Raw genomic sequence first — 14,190 nt, forward strand, 5'->3', positions numbered from 1 at the left:
ACTGTTAAACAACACGGTTATGACATGGAGCGGTCTGGATGGTTTTAGAAGTAATAGTCTTGCAAGTATACTGGAATGCTTTAGAAGGTAACCAACAATTTACATCGATTTTAGAAAGGAGTTCAACAATGTTTCACAAGCAAGGCAAGTAGAGAAGGTTAAGGCATTTGAAATAGATGACAAATTTATCCAAAATAAATTAAGGATGGTTGTAATAAATTAAAATGTCCCAGTTGTAAAATACACAGAATGTTCACCAGGAATTTACTTTGGAACCCCACTGTTGTTAATATATCTCATGATATGGATAGGGTATTTACATTGTTTCTTTACTTTCTTTTCGCTAGTGAATCCATGCAAACAAGTATGCCTTGAGATTGTGCTGTCATTTAGTGAAATCATGGCTGATCTGCAACCAAATTCCAACTATCTTTTCTACATCCTTTTGTACCTTCGGCCAAAAAAAACCCATCAATATTCGGCATTTGTGGAAGAGTTCCAAACTTGTATCATCTTTTGTATTCAGAAATGCTTTCCTTATTTCCTCCTGAAAAGTCTTGCTTTAAAGTTTAGACTATGCTCCCTCGTCCTTAGACTCTCAACCAGTGGAGAAATCTATCTGGTTCCTTTAATATCTTGAAACTGCCACATTACGGAAACCACTTTCCATTCACCGAGCATGTAGAGAGATGAACCTAGTTCTAGGAAATGAAATGGAGCAGGTTGTAAGACTGAGGGAACAGGAAATTATTGTTTCATAATTAGGCTTGAAGTAAAAATTGAAAGAAACAGTCATTCATGAAACTGGTCATTTCTAGTCAAATAACTATTAAGGCAAAAGAAAAATGAAGATAGACAAAACTGACAGAAGTCGTCATAAAAGACAGTGACCAATGGAAACTTTCAAAGTGGGGATGATTCGTGTTTATCTCAGAGTATTGAATGGGAAGCCCATCTGTTAAACAATAAGCTTGAAGACTTACTGGAACTAAATGGAATAGATCTTTGTTGATGTCAGATATATCTTGCGAAGTCTCATCAATTAAAAGGTACCCTGGAATGCTTCCGTCTGGCTGAAGCACAAGTTGGATTACTGAGTCCATCATGTTCCAATGTTTCATCACCAATGTCATTTCGACTTGTTGTTTATTTCCTCTTCACAACATATCAGGGATGATCACTTACTTGTCATTTGAATTATTGGATTTCAGGGAGGCAGAAAACAGGTATTGACAGATTCACAAGCATGCTTGTTGAAGAGCAGAGCTTACCATAAAATGTGAAAATGCATTACCAACGTCCATGGGCATGTGCCATACCCTTTTTGACAGTGGGTCCCCCAATTGGAGATGTGGACCTCCAATAGCAGTTTAAATTATCAGTAGACATTCCCCATTTGAGCTACTTTTATATCCAACCTCTCGACAACATCTTTCAAAAGGATGTCCTTCCAAGCCTCAGTTTGCTCACTAACCAGACAACTGGAAGCTATACTGATGAGCTAGATTCCCAGATTCTAAAGCTGAAACCCTGACTTTTTTTTTAGCTATTTAATTGAAATCCAGAAAAGCAGGAGCTTAGGCAAAGACCCATGTTGCTATGAGACTCTCTTCCCCTCTCCCCAAGGTGGTATGCATCAGATTAATCTCCCTGCAACTATTAGTTACACATATACCTTTGTAGTCATCCTGATCTCAGATAACAGTGATTTCTAAATTAACTGCAATTATATGAATAGTTTTACTGCTATTGTAAAATCATTTACAATTTATTTTTAATTTTTCAGTCAGAATTAGATGGTCAAAGCATGCAGCCAGATATTTCAACTACAAACAAAGGCAGTGTTCAGGAAATGCCTTTTGATATGCAGGCTGGCAGAGAAAACCTAAAAGTCCACAGTGTCCTACAGGAATATCTCAGAGAAACCAATTGTACAAGCAAATCTTGCTCTTATCCCATCAGTAAAAAAGTAACTAATGGTTCAATTGCATCAAATGTGGTTAAGAGTGAGCAGAAGGAAAACCCAGATCAGTTTGTTCCATCCTCATCAATGAATTGCTCATCAGACACTACTAACAGCAAGTCATTTCAGGTTCAAAATGCATGGACGCAAACTGAATGTTCATTCATTTCTATGAAAAGGTCAGATATCGCCATACAGTGCAACTTGTCAAATGCTACAGAATGTTTCTCCTTTCCTGTCAAAGAACCAACCAGTCTGAATGGTGACAGCAGCAATCTTGTGCATACAATTAGGGGACATTGCAACCCATCAAATAAATACTCTCATTGTTCGGATGTATCCACTCAGAAACCTACAGTGCTCACTGAAAAAGATCCAAGTCTGGACAACAGTTTTGAGGAACTGGATGACACAAAACGCCTTAAAGTTAGGAGAGAAGAGAATAGAGAAACTATCGCCAACTGCAATGATTCTTCGATCCCCAGTAGCTGCAGTGAGAGTGAAATTCAAAGACCAGAGAATCAACAGATGAAACAATCCCTTCAAAATGAAAATGATGTCCGCAGCTTATCTGACATGAACAACATAACTGTGATCAAAAGGAATTAGCAATAAGTTGTCTAGGATCTACAAATAAAAGCCTTGAAAGGTAATTGTTATGTTCATTTCTATATTGGGAAACTGGTTTATATTAGGATGGTGCTTCACCTTTTCTGAGCTTTCACTGTAGCACAACTTTGTCACTCCCCCGATGAGTCAGTTGATGCATGTCTTGTCTCTAATGGAACTAAGGCCTATGGACAAATAAGATCATAGGTTTGATACCTAATCTGCAATGAGTTATTTCATTCAGTAATACAGTCAGATGTTAAATTGATCCCAGGATTTTTCTACCAAGGTGGGACTCTTGCTTTTAATTATTATAGTGTCCCTTATGTGGAATAATGTATTTATATGAATGTCGAATAAGAACTTGACAGCAATTGCTAGCAATCTTGGTTCACATGAAAAATGGCAGCTTAAGTATGCTGGTGCCGAGGGAACCAGCATAGGCCTTTGCACTCTGAAGGAAAGAAATTGGAGCAGAGAAAACAATTTTACAGATTTGCCTATACTAATTATATCTCCTCATAAATATTTTCTGTTTTCCATGATACCAGGGCATTTTTAAAAAATATTTGATGCATAAATTAGCTTTTTATTTGTTCCTTCCTTTTGTACTCCTGTGCCTCTGTCCAGGATCCTGTATGCATTGTTAACTCAATTTCTCAATTTGTGCTGCCACTTATGATTTGCACACATATACCCAGAAGTTCCTTTCTTCCTACAACTCCTTCAGAACATTTCCTTTTTTAAAAAAAGTTGCCTTTTCTCATTCTTCCAACCAAAAAGAATCACTTCACACTTATTTACATGAAATTTCTTCTGCCCTTCATCTGTCCATTCGACCAGCCTGTCTGTGCCCTCTTGAAGTATATCACGAGCTTCCTCAATGTAAGTTTCGTGCCATCTACAAATATGCAAATTAGGAACCAGTCTAGGTTCCTAATATAAATCAAGAAAGCAGTGATCTGTCGAGAATTAACCAGACGATGCATGGTGAGTACTCAAGAATTACGTGGGTCTCACTATGATATTCTGATCAGGTTCCGTAAAACAGTTACAATTGTAGCATTTTGCAGCCAATACATGCCAGTTAAAACACCAATAGCATTACAGTTTGGTGTGCACTTTTAACCAATACAATTCAGCATCTTTTCCATCCATAGTTTGCATATTTATTGCTAGACATTTTAGCACAATGTTCAGCAAACATCCTCATCTTCTCTAACCACAAACTGCACCCAGAAGTGGGTCTCAATACTTAGTTATGCTGATCAAGCAGATCTACACCTTTCACCTGCTAACGGCTGGCTCCAACTCCCACAGATCCAAACACTGAACCCTGGGGAATACCAATATATAGCCTCCTGCAGTTTGAAAAACAAATATTCATCATTACTCAATTTCATATCCATGCTGTCGCTGTTCCTTTTATTCCATTGGGTTCAATTTTGCTGACAAATCTGTTGTGTTTTTTTAAATCAAACTCTTTGGACATTCATCATCAATCACATTGCCCTCATTAACTCGGTTACTTCATCAAAAAACCTCAATCAAATTAGTTAAACGTGATTTACCTTTCATAAATTTGTGCTGGCTTTCCTTACTATACATTTGCTTAAGTACTGTTAATTTTGTCCCGAACAGAAGTTAAACTGACTGGCCTGTCATTTCTTGGCTTATGCTTTTTTGAACAAACGTGTTATTTTCTCTTCTGAGGCAATCCCTTGGAATCGAGGATGACTTGTTTCCACACTAAAATGAGTTCTCAGGTGACTGAGGAGTCCAATGCACAACCTACAGTCTCTGTCACAGTGGAGCAGGTAGTGGTTGGAGCAGTCGGTGGGTGGGGTGTGGGGTGCCCCCCCGGGCTGCCAAAGGCTCCTTTTGCAGTCGATGCTTAGCTTCAGCTTGCTCTTGGCAATGAAACTCTAGGTGTTCAGCTCCTTCCCAGATGCTTTTCCTCCACCTGTGGGCGGTCTTAGGCCAGAGAGAATGCACTGGCACATTGAAGGCAGTGGTGAACCTTGACATCGACGTCTGCCCTTGTTGACAGCAGGCTCCCAAGGTTTGGAAAGTGGTCCACATTGTCCAAGGCCTCTTCATGGATTTTAATAACCCGGAGGAGGTTGCAGTACTGTGTGCTAAGGGGGCAGGAGTATCTTTGTCTTACAAATGTTTAGTTTAAGGCCCATGCACTTATATTCCTTGGTGTTGACAATGGCTCGGAACTTGGCCTCTGCATACTGTAGTTCAGTGACAGAGGATGGGACGACCTTGGATCTGGCCTGCAGGTTGAACGGATTCCCATTTATTCTGTAGTTTAGCTTTACTTAGATGGAGCATAGAAGGATCGAGAAGAGTGTTGGTGCAATGACACAGTGTTGCTTGATTGCAGTCCAAATGTAAATTGGGTCGTGGTGCATCCCATGGTTAGGATCATGGCTTGCATGTCATCGTAGAGAATATTGTCAAACTTTTGGGGGGCAGTTGAAACAGAGGAGAATGCTCCATAATCCCTCACCAGTGTCTGAGTGCATAGAAGGCCTTTGTGAAGTCAAAAAAGGCCATATACAAGGGTTGGTGCTGTTCCTTGCATTTCACTTGTAGTTACCACATGTTGCTCCTTAGTGGGCAGAATCCACTTTGCAACTCTGGGAGGAGTCTTTAGCCACAGGGAGAAGGCGAAGTTCATCACGAGGGAAATTCCTTGAACTGCATGTTCTCCTCCTTCCAGATAGGGGAATTTGTGCCAACAGTTTTCCGCCATGTTTTAGTGCTTCAGTGGGAATTCCAGTTCCTCCGATGTCTTATTTCTTTAACTGATAGATATAGCTTTTTCTACCTCATGGCAGGTGGGGTTGTGCTAAGATGGTGGCTTTTTTTTTCCTTCCAAAAACAATTTAAAAAATCAGAACAGCTTTTGTTTTCCAAATTTTTATTCCATCCAAAACACCAAATTCAAATTGAATCCAATTCATGGTCATCACAAGAGAGACGAACAAGATCCAAGCTGACAAGATGAGGCATTGCACCAAGATGAGGCATCTTGGGATTGATTTGTGCTTCATCTTCACCAAAAGGCCGAGGTGGCTTTGAAAAATTGCATCAGGTGATGCCTATGTTAAACCTCATCAGCTACCCTGATTATTAACTCTACCCAAGCATGATCATGGACTTTCCCCTGCCATGTAAATTGATGGGTCTTCTGTGCTTTCTCTGCCCACCAACTGTTCTTTTGGTTGCAGGTTTTTTTGCTGGACCTTAGTCTTCAGCCATCTGTGGACCTGCTTTCTGACTCTTGAATTAAGTTGCTGTTTCAGGTTCAGAAAAGCCTTGCACTTGAGGCTCATCAGCCCATGGATTACCTGGTCATTCTCATTGAAACAGTCTTGGTGTTTCCTGGTCGAAAGGCCAAGCACCTCTTTGCTGGTGCTGATCATTGATGCCTTGAGGGCAGACCATGTTCTGTGGACATTCTGCACCTCTGGGTCACTGAGAGTTGTCAGGTTCGCAGTGATGGTCTGGTTAAATAGGGCTGTCTTATCAGGGTCTTTGATTTCCTGTGGCATCATTTCTGTTGCTATTGCTGCTTTGGGGCTACATTGATTTTGATCACAGAGTGGATAGATGATAGTCCATCTAGCAGTCATCAGCTGTTGTCTCGGAAAGGGTGATTATGTATGTCTTTGCAGTCCCTTGGAAAATGAAGTAGTCCACCGGTTGCCAGTGTTTGGAGCGAGGATGTTGCCATGAGTCTTGTACTTGTCTCTCTGATGAAACAAGGTGTTAGTTCTGACAATGCTGTGTTCTAGGCATTTTGTCAGAAACAGGATACCATTGATGTTCGATTTCCAGCCATTGGGACTCAGGCCAAAGGATTGTTCGAAGTTGTAGCTTCCAAAGGATAAGTATGTACCATTCACAATTCTGCAACCACCCTGTGCTGCACTTATTTCTTTTTTCACTCCCCCTTTGACCTATGTTTCATCTGGTTTTTACTTGCATCATCAACCTGCCATCTGTCAGACACATTACTTTTCTGTTTTATCTTGCTCTCACCATCCAGTGAGCTTGGCTTTGTTTGTCACACAACCATCTTCAGGGAAATATTTAAGCCATATCAGAACTATCTCCTCTTTAAAGACAGCCCATTTTTCTGTTACAGTTTCACTTACCAACCTGATTCCAATTTACCGAGTGTGGTGACTAGGGGAATTTCACAGTAACTTCATTGCAGTGTTAATGTAAGCCTTACTTGTGACTAATAAATAAACTTTTTTTTTCAGGGCCAGATCTGTTCTTAATTAAAATTGACTCTTCCTCAATTTATTATTTTCACTCAGATTGCTTCTTGTATTTCTTCACAGCTAATCTATAACCTTATGATACAGTGTTCCCAAATGTTACCTTATTGACAACTGATCCATTTAGAACATAGAAAAAATACAGCACAAACAGGCCCTTCGACCCACAAGTTGCGCCGGTCATGTCCCTGCCTACCTCGACTTATATATCGGCTTACCTATAACCCTCAATCCTATTAAATCCCATGTACTCATCCAGAAGTCTCTTAAAAGACCATATCGAGTTTGCCTCCACCACCACTGACAGCAGCCGATTCCACTCACCCACCACCCTGAGTGAAAAACTTACCCCTGACATCTCCTCTGTACCTACTCCCCAGCACCTTAAACCTGTGTCCTCTCGTAGCAGCCATTTCAGCCCTGGGAAAAAGCCTCCGAGAATCCACCCGATCTATACCTCTCAACATCTTGTACACCGCTATCAGGTCACCTCTCATCCTTCGTCTCTCCAAGGAGAAAAGACCGAGCTCCCTCAACCTATCCTCATAAGGCATGCCAACCAATCCAGGCAACATCCTTGTAAATCTTCTCTGCACCCTTTCAATAATTTCCACATCCCTCCTGTAATGAGGCGACCAGAACTGAGCACAGTACTCCAAGTGAGGTCTGACGAGGGTCTTATAAAGCATATTATACCAACCACTGAGGTTAGACTCACCGGTCGGTAATTTCCTGGGCTATCCCTATTCCCTTTCTTGAATATAGGAACCACATGCGCAATCCTCCAGAAGCTCTCCCGTCTCCATCGACGACGCAAAGATCATCGCCAGAGGCTCTGCAATCTCTTCCCTCGCCTCCCACAGTAATCTGGGGTACATCCCATCCGGTCCCAGCGACTTATCTATCTTGATGCTATTCAAAATTTCCAACACATCCTCTTTCTTAATGTCCACATACTCAATCTTTTCAGTCCGCCTCAATCCTGTAGTACAACCACCCAGGTCTTTTTCCACCGTGAATACAGAGGTAAAATATTCATTAAGCACCTCTGCTATTTCTTCCGGTTCTGTACAGACTTTCTCACCTTCACCTTTTATAGGTCCTATTCCTTCACATCTCATCCTTTTACTCTTCACATATTTATAGAACGCCTTAGGGTTTGTTCAAACTCATTCACCAGAACCTGATCCTCCTTGGGCCAGAAACATACTAATCTAAAAAGGTTATCCTGAAAAAACGTTAGAAACTCTTCCTCCTCTTTGATGTTTACACAATTAATATCCCATTCTGCATGAGGATAATTGATGCCCGCCATTATAATTACAGTCTTGTGAATCTATTCCTCCACTTTTGATTAAAAAGTCTTTTGAGCAAGTGTTTCATTCTGGACTCTTCTTGTCCAGTTATAGCAAGTGAAATTATAACAATGGCCTGGCATATCAATACCACCAAGCCAGGGGATCAACACTGGTTCAAAGAAGAGTGCTAGAGGACATGCCAGAAGCAACACCAGGCATCCCTAAAAATTAGGTGTCAACATGGTGAAGCTGCAACACAGGATTACTTGTGTGTCAAACAGTATAAGCAGCAAGTAATAGATCTCACAACCAACGGATCAGATCTAAGCTCTGTAGTCCGGCCACATCCTGCCATTAATGGTGGACAATTAAGCACACTTGAGGAGGAGGCTCTGCAAATATCCCCATTCTCAATTATGGAGGAGCCCAGCACATCTGTGCAAAAGATAAGGCTGAAGCATTTACAACAATCTTCAGCCAGAAGTACCAAGTGGATGATCCACCTCAGCCTCCTTTGGAGGTCCCTAGCGTTATAGATGTCTGTTTTCAGTCAATTTGATTTAATCCACGTGATCTTAAGGAACGGCTGAAGACACTGGATACTGCAAATGTACTCTGACAATGTTTTGGCAACAGTCTTCAAGACAGTCTTAAAGACTTGTGCTCCAGAACGTGCTGCACCCTTAGCCAAGCTGTTCCCGTACAGCTACAACAATGGCATCTATCCGGCAATGTGAAAAACTGCCCAGCTATTTCCCGTACACAAGAAACAGGACAAATTCAACTCAGCCAATTACCACCCTTACTATTTTTGACCATCACAAAAGTGATGGAAGGGCTCATCAACAGTGCTATCTCAGGCGGCACTTACTCGGCAATAACCTGCTCATGGATCTTCAACCAGGGTCATTCAGCTCCTGATCTCATTACAACCTTGGTTCAAACATAGATAAAAGAGCTAAAGGCCAGAGGTGATGTGAGAGTGACTGTCCTTGACATCAATGTAGCATTTGTGCAAGAATGGCATCAGAGCCTTAGCAAAACTGGAGTCAATGGGAATCAGAGGGAAAACTCTCCGCTGGTTGGAGTCATATCTGGCACAAAGGAAGATGGTTATGGTGGTTGGATGTCAATCACCTCAGCTCCAGGACATCACTGCAGGAGTTCCTTAGGGAAGTGCCTAGGCGCAACCATCTTCAGCTGCTTCATCAATGACCTTCCTTCCATTATAAGGTCAGAAGTGAGGTGAGAATGTTTGTAGACGGACAATAATAAGTCAAATCAAACTCCTCAGGTACTGAAGTAATTCACAAACACGAGGAAATAACCATCTCCAACAAGAGAGGATCTAACCATTGCCCCATTGACATTTAGTGGCATTACCATCACTGAATCTCCCACTATCAACATCCTGGGGGTTACAACTGACCAGAAACTGAACTGGACTAGTTATATAAATACCGTGATTACCTATCAGAGCAGGCCAAAAGCTAGGAATCCTGTGGTGATCCTGTAATTCACCTACTGACTCCCCAAAACCTGTCCACCATCTACAAGGCACAAGTCAGGAGTGTGATGGAATACTCCACTTACCTCTAAGTGCAGCTCCGACAACACTTAAGAAGCTCAATCAGCCAGGACAAAGCAGCCCACTCGATTGCTACCTCTTCCACAAACATTCACTCCCTCCACCACCAAAGAACAGTGCCAGCAGTGTGTACCATCTAAAAGATGCACTGCAGGAACTCACTAAGGTTCCTTAGACAGAACCTTCCAAACCCATGACCACTACAATTTAGAAGAACAAAAGCAGCAGGTACCTGGGAACACCACCACCTGGAGGTTTCCCTCCAAGTCACTCCCCATTCTGACTTGGTAATATATTGCCATTCCATCACTGACATTGGGCCAAAATCCTGGAATTCCCTCTGTGATAGGTGAGCGCACCTACACCTCAGGGACCATAGCGGTTCAAGAAGGCAGCTCACCACCAACTTCCGAAGGGCAATCAGAGATGGGCAATAAATGCTGGCCTAGCCAGCAAAGCCCACATCCAATAAATTAAATTTTTTTAAAAACTAGCTAAGGTCACTTGATTTACGAAGTTGAATCCCCAGTGGATTTTGGCAGTTGCTTCTGCTCAAAGAATCCAGATTATGTAGGACAAATCACATATATCTCAGGTGTTGTATAATAAACATAACTTTTTAAAGAATTTCTGCAACCCATAATAGAATTTCAAAGATTTCTCAGGATGGTGAGCCAAGTGGGCAATTTCCCTACCGAATTTAGTGAAGGTCAACGAGTCCTTTAGATAACTTTCCAGACAGGGTCAATGGTGCTGTTGAAATATGCCTCTAGGTCACTTAACAGAAACAGAGCAATGATGCACTACAATATAAAAAGCTTTGGTTTGGCAGCAATGAGGCATGTGAAAAATTTTCAGACTATGTTATAGGATTACATTTCAAAATTGAAGCAGACCATAAAGCATTAGACACACTTCTGAACATGAAAGTTACAAAAATGCCACCAAGAATCCAACAGTTCAATCAAGATTGATGAGATATGTATGTGCAAGGAAACTGTAAAACACCAACAGCCACTGTCATTCATATCAGAAGGAACTGAACAAAAGCATTTACACTTCAAGCAAGTTGAAGCACATGCATTCTTAATTACGTAGCACTTACAACCTGCTTCAAGGAAGCTGCAGGAAATAAAGCAAGCCCAGAAATGAGAAGAAGAATGTCTACAAATCAAAAAATGTTATGTGGAAGGATGGCAGACTAGAGCCTCAGTAGTTCAATGCTTCGAAAACAAGTGCAAGTCCCTCAGTGTCATTGATGACTTACTAGTCTTCAACAAGAGAAAATCATGCAACAGCACATTGACTTGAAGTTCCTAAAGATTTCACCAAGGCCATCTAGAAATAGCAAAATGTCAAGTAAGAGCAACAATCAGTCTGGTGGCCAGCATTACCTAGTCTATGAAGAAATGATTTCCAACTGTTTTACTTCTGCTGCAAACATCCATGAAAAAAGAACCAGATTACCTTCCACCTTTCTATCAAGGCTGTGGGACAGCATGGGAATGGACTTATTTGGATTTGAGAAAAACCTTCCTTATCGTCATTAATTACTGCTCACAGTAGATTGAAGTATACTGATAGTATCACAGCAATAACAATACAATCATCCAATCCCTCAAGGGAATTAATTCAACACATGGCATTCTGGACATTGTAGTATCTGACAATTTGCAAATTGACCGTTTCAAAATTTTGCAAATATATACGGCTTTGTTCATGAAACTAGTTCATCTTGCTATCCTCAAGTGAATGGAGAAGCTGAAAGATACGAATCACTCAGGATTTATGAAAGAAGAACAAAGTCCTTAATTTGGCTCTTGGGCTATCAATTGCTACCACTACAAGCCATGGTATCATAAGGAGAAACCGCAGCACCTTAACATACTTGAGAAAAAAGCCAAATGAAATTTGGGCTTTGTTGTGGGGAGATTTCAAGAGATGGCCAATTGTGTCTTAAACTAAGACAATTCCAAACTTGCAAGGCAAAATTTCTGTATAAAATGACATAACAAATTTATTAAACACAAAACATGTGACAATACAAACGTACAGCCGACCGGAGTCTTCACAAAGGGTTAAACAGCTCTACGGCCAAAGCTCCCTCTCCGGAAGAACTGCATTACAGAGCTAAAATACAGATCAATTATACTTTTTCATAATCAATAATTCTGCCTTTCATTAGCTTAAAATTAATTCCATTCAACAGTTATACATCAATACAAATCTCTGTCAAATACCCTGATCAATCATAAGATACTCAAGAGCATGGTGATATCTTATTTGTCCAACTGATTCCGGATGTATACTCCCTTTGGCACTAGCTGACTTTCTGTCACTTAGTAACGGCAACGCTACCACAACGGATATTCCCACTGGCTCAATGCCAACAGACATGTGTTCTTGCATCTTGTGTCTGGGCGATGAATAGAACCATTCTCAATGTTGCATAATGCAACAGGAATGCCACCCGATAAGACTTGCTGACTAGCTTGTTCACAGATCTTTTGACTTTAATCTATTGACTCAGACTGCCATGCCTTTTGTTATCCCTGCTTGTCCAAAATGCACACTCACTTTGAAGTGCATTAAAAATATCAGTATATGTTTTTAAAATCATAACTATTTGTTTTGACTCATTTACTACATCCACATGTGTGTAAGCTGTCTGCGTTAGCTTGCCCAGAAATCATTTAACACTTTACTGATTCCTTGTTCTCTGAAAGACTGTATTCTGCTTAGTTTTTTAGCTGGTTAGAAATCCCCTTCCACAGACTTACTACTTAGATCCTGAAAGAAAGAAAGACTTGCTAAAAGCTCCACAGCAGTGGTCTCCAACCCTTTAAGCACATGATCACTTTTAGAATCTAAATGCAACACAAGATATACATTTGACTTTACTAAAACTCCCAAAAATGTACGTTATGCGTAACAGTTTAAAGTTTATTTATTAGTGTCACAAGTAGTCTTACGTTAACATTGCATTGAAGTTACTGTGAAAATCTCCTAGTCACCGCACTCCAGCACCTGTTCGGGTACACCAAGGGAGAACTTTGCATGGCCAATGCACCCAACCAGCACGTCTTTTGGACTGTGGGCAGAAACTAGAGCACCTGGAGGAAACCCATGCAGACACAGGGAGAATGCGCAGACTCCGCACAGTGACCGAAGCTGGGAATCAAACCTGAGTCCCTGGCGCTATGAAGCAGCAGCGCAAACCACTATGCCACCCTACCCTACATTGTCAGTGAGGCTGAGTGTTTTGGGCTACAAGAAGATATCGACGGAATGGTCAAATGGGCAGATAGAATTTCACTTTGAAAAGTGTGAGGTGATACACTTTGGAAGGTGTAATCTGACAAGAAAGTACTCAAATGAATAACAGGACACTAGGAGGTTCTATGGAACAAAGGAACCTTGGCTTGTTTGTCCACAGATCTCTGAAGGCTAAAGGGCATGTTAGGGTGGTGGAAAAGACATATGGGTACTGTGTGCAGTTCTGGTCGTCACATTATAGGAAGGATGGGACTGCACTGGAAGGGGTGCAGATGAGATTCACCAGGATGCTGCCTGGGATAGAACATTTAGGTTATGAAGAGAGGTTGGGATGGCTTGGATTGTTTTCATTGGAGCAGAGAAAACTGAGGGGGGGGGGGGGGGGGGGAGGGAAGGCAACCTGATCGAGGTGTACAAGATTATAGAAATCATAGAAACCCTACAGTGCAGAAAGATGCCATTTGGCCCATCGAGTCTGCACCGACCACAAGCCCTACCCCCATATCCCTACATATTTACCTGCTAATCCCTCTAACCTATGAGGGGCATGGACAGAATGGATAAGGAGAAGCTGTTCCCCTTAGTCACAAGGGAACATGGGTTCAAGGTGAGGAGCAGGAGGTTTAGGGGGGAAATGAGGAAAAACATTTTTACCCAGAGGGTGGTGATGGTCTGGAATGAGTTTCCTGGGGAGGGTGGTAGAGGTGGATTGACTCATTCTTTAAAAAGTACCTGGATGAGCACTTGGCATGTCATAACATTCAGGGCTATGGGCCAAGTGCTGGTAGATGGGAGTTCAGGTGTTTCCTGCGTGTCAGTGCAGACTCAATGGGATGAAGGGCCTCTTCTGCAGTATATGATTCTATGCTTTCTACATCACCTATTCTTCATGTGACACTGGCTTGCACACTATCTGAGTCTAGGTCATAGTTTCATTTGGCCAGTCTTATACAGTCCATCAGATGGGCATTTTTGCGATAAGTGTGATAGTTGGACTTAATTTTCATTTGGGGAAAAGCCATCTCACAGAAATATGTGGAACCAAAGAAGGCCTTTACCTTGAATGCACAGGATGTCAGAACATGGTACTTCTTTCTGTTTACAAGTCCCCACAAGTCTTTATCCTTGACCTAGCTTTCAGCTCTATGTCATTTT

This window comes from Mustelus asterias, chromosome 19, assembly GCF_964213995.1.
Source record: "Mustelus asterias chromosome 19, sMusAst1.hap1.1, whole genome shotgun sequence".
Taxonomy (NCBI): Eukaryota; Metazoa; Chordata; class Chondrichthyes; order Carcharhiniformes; family Triakidae; genus Mustelus; species Mustelus asterias.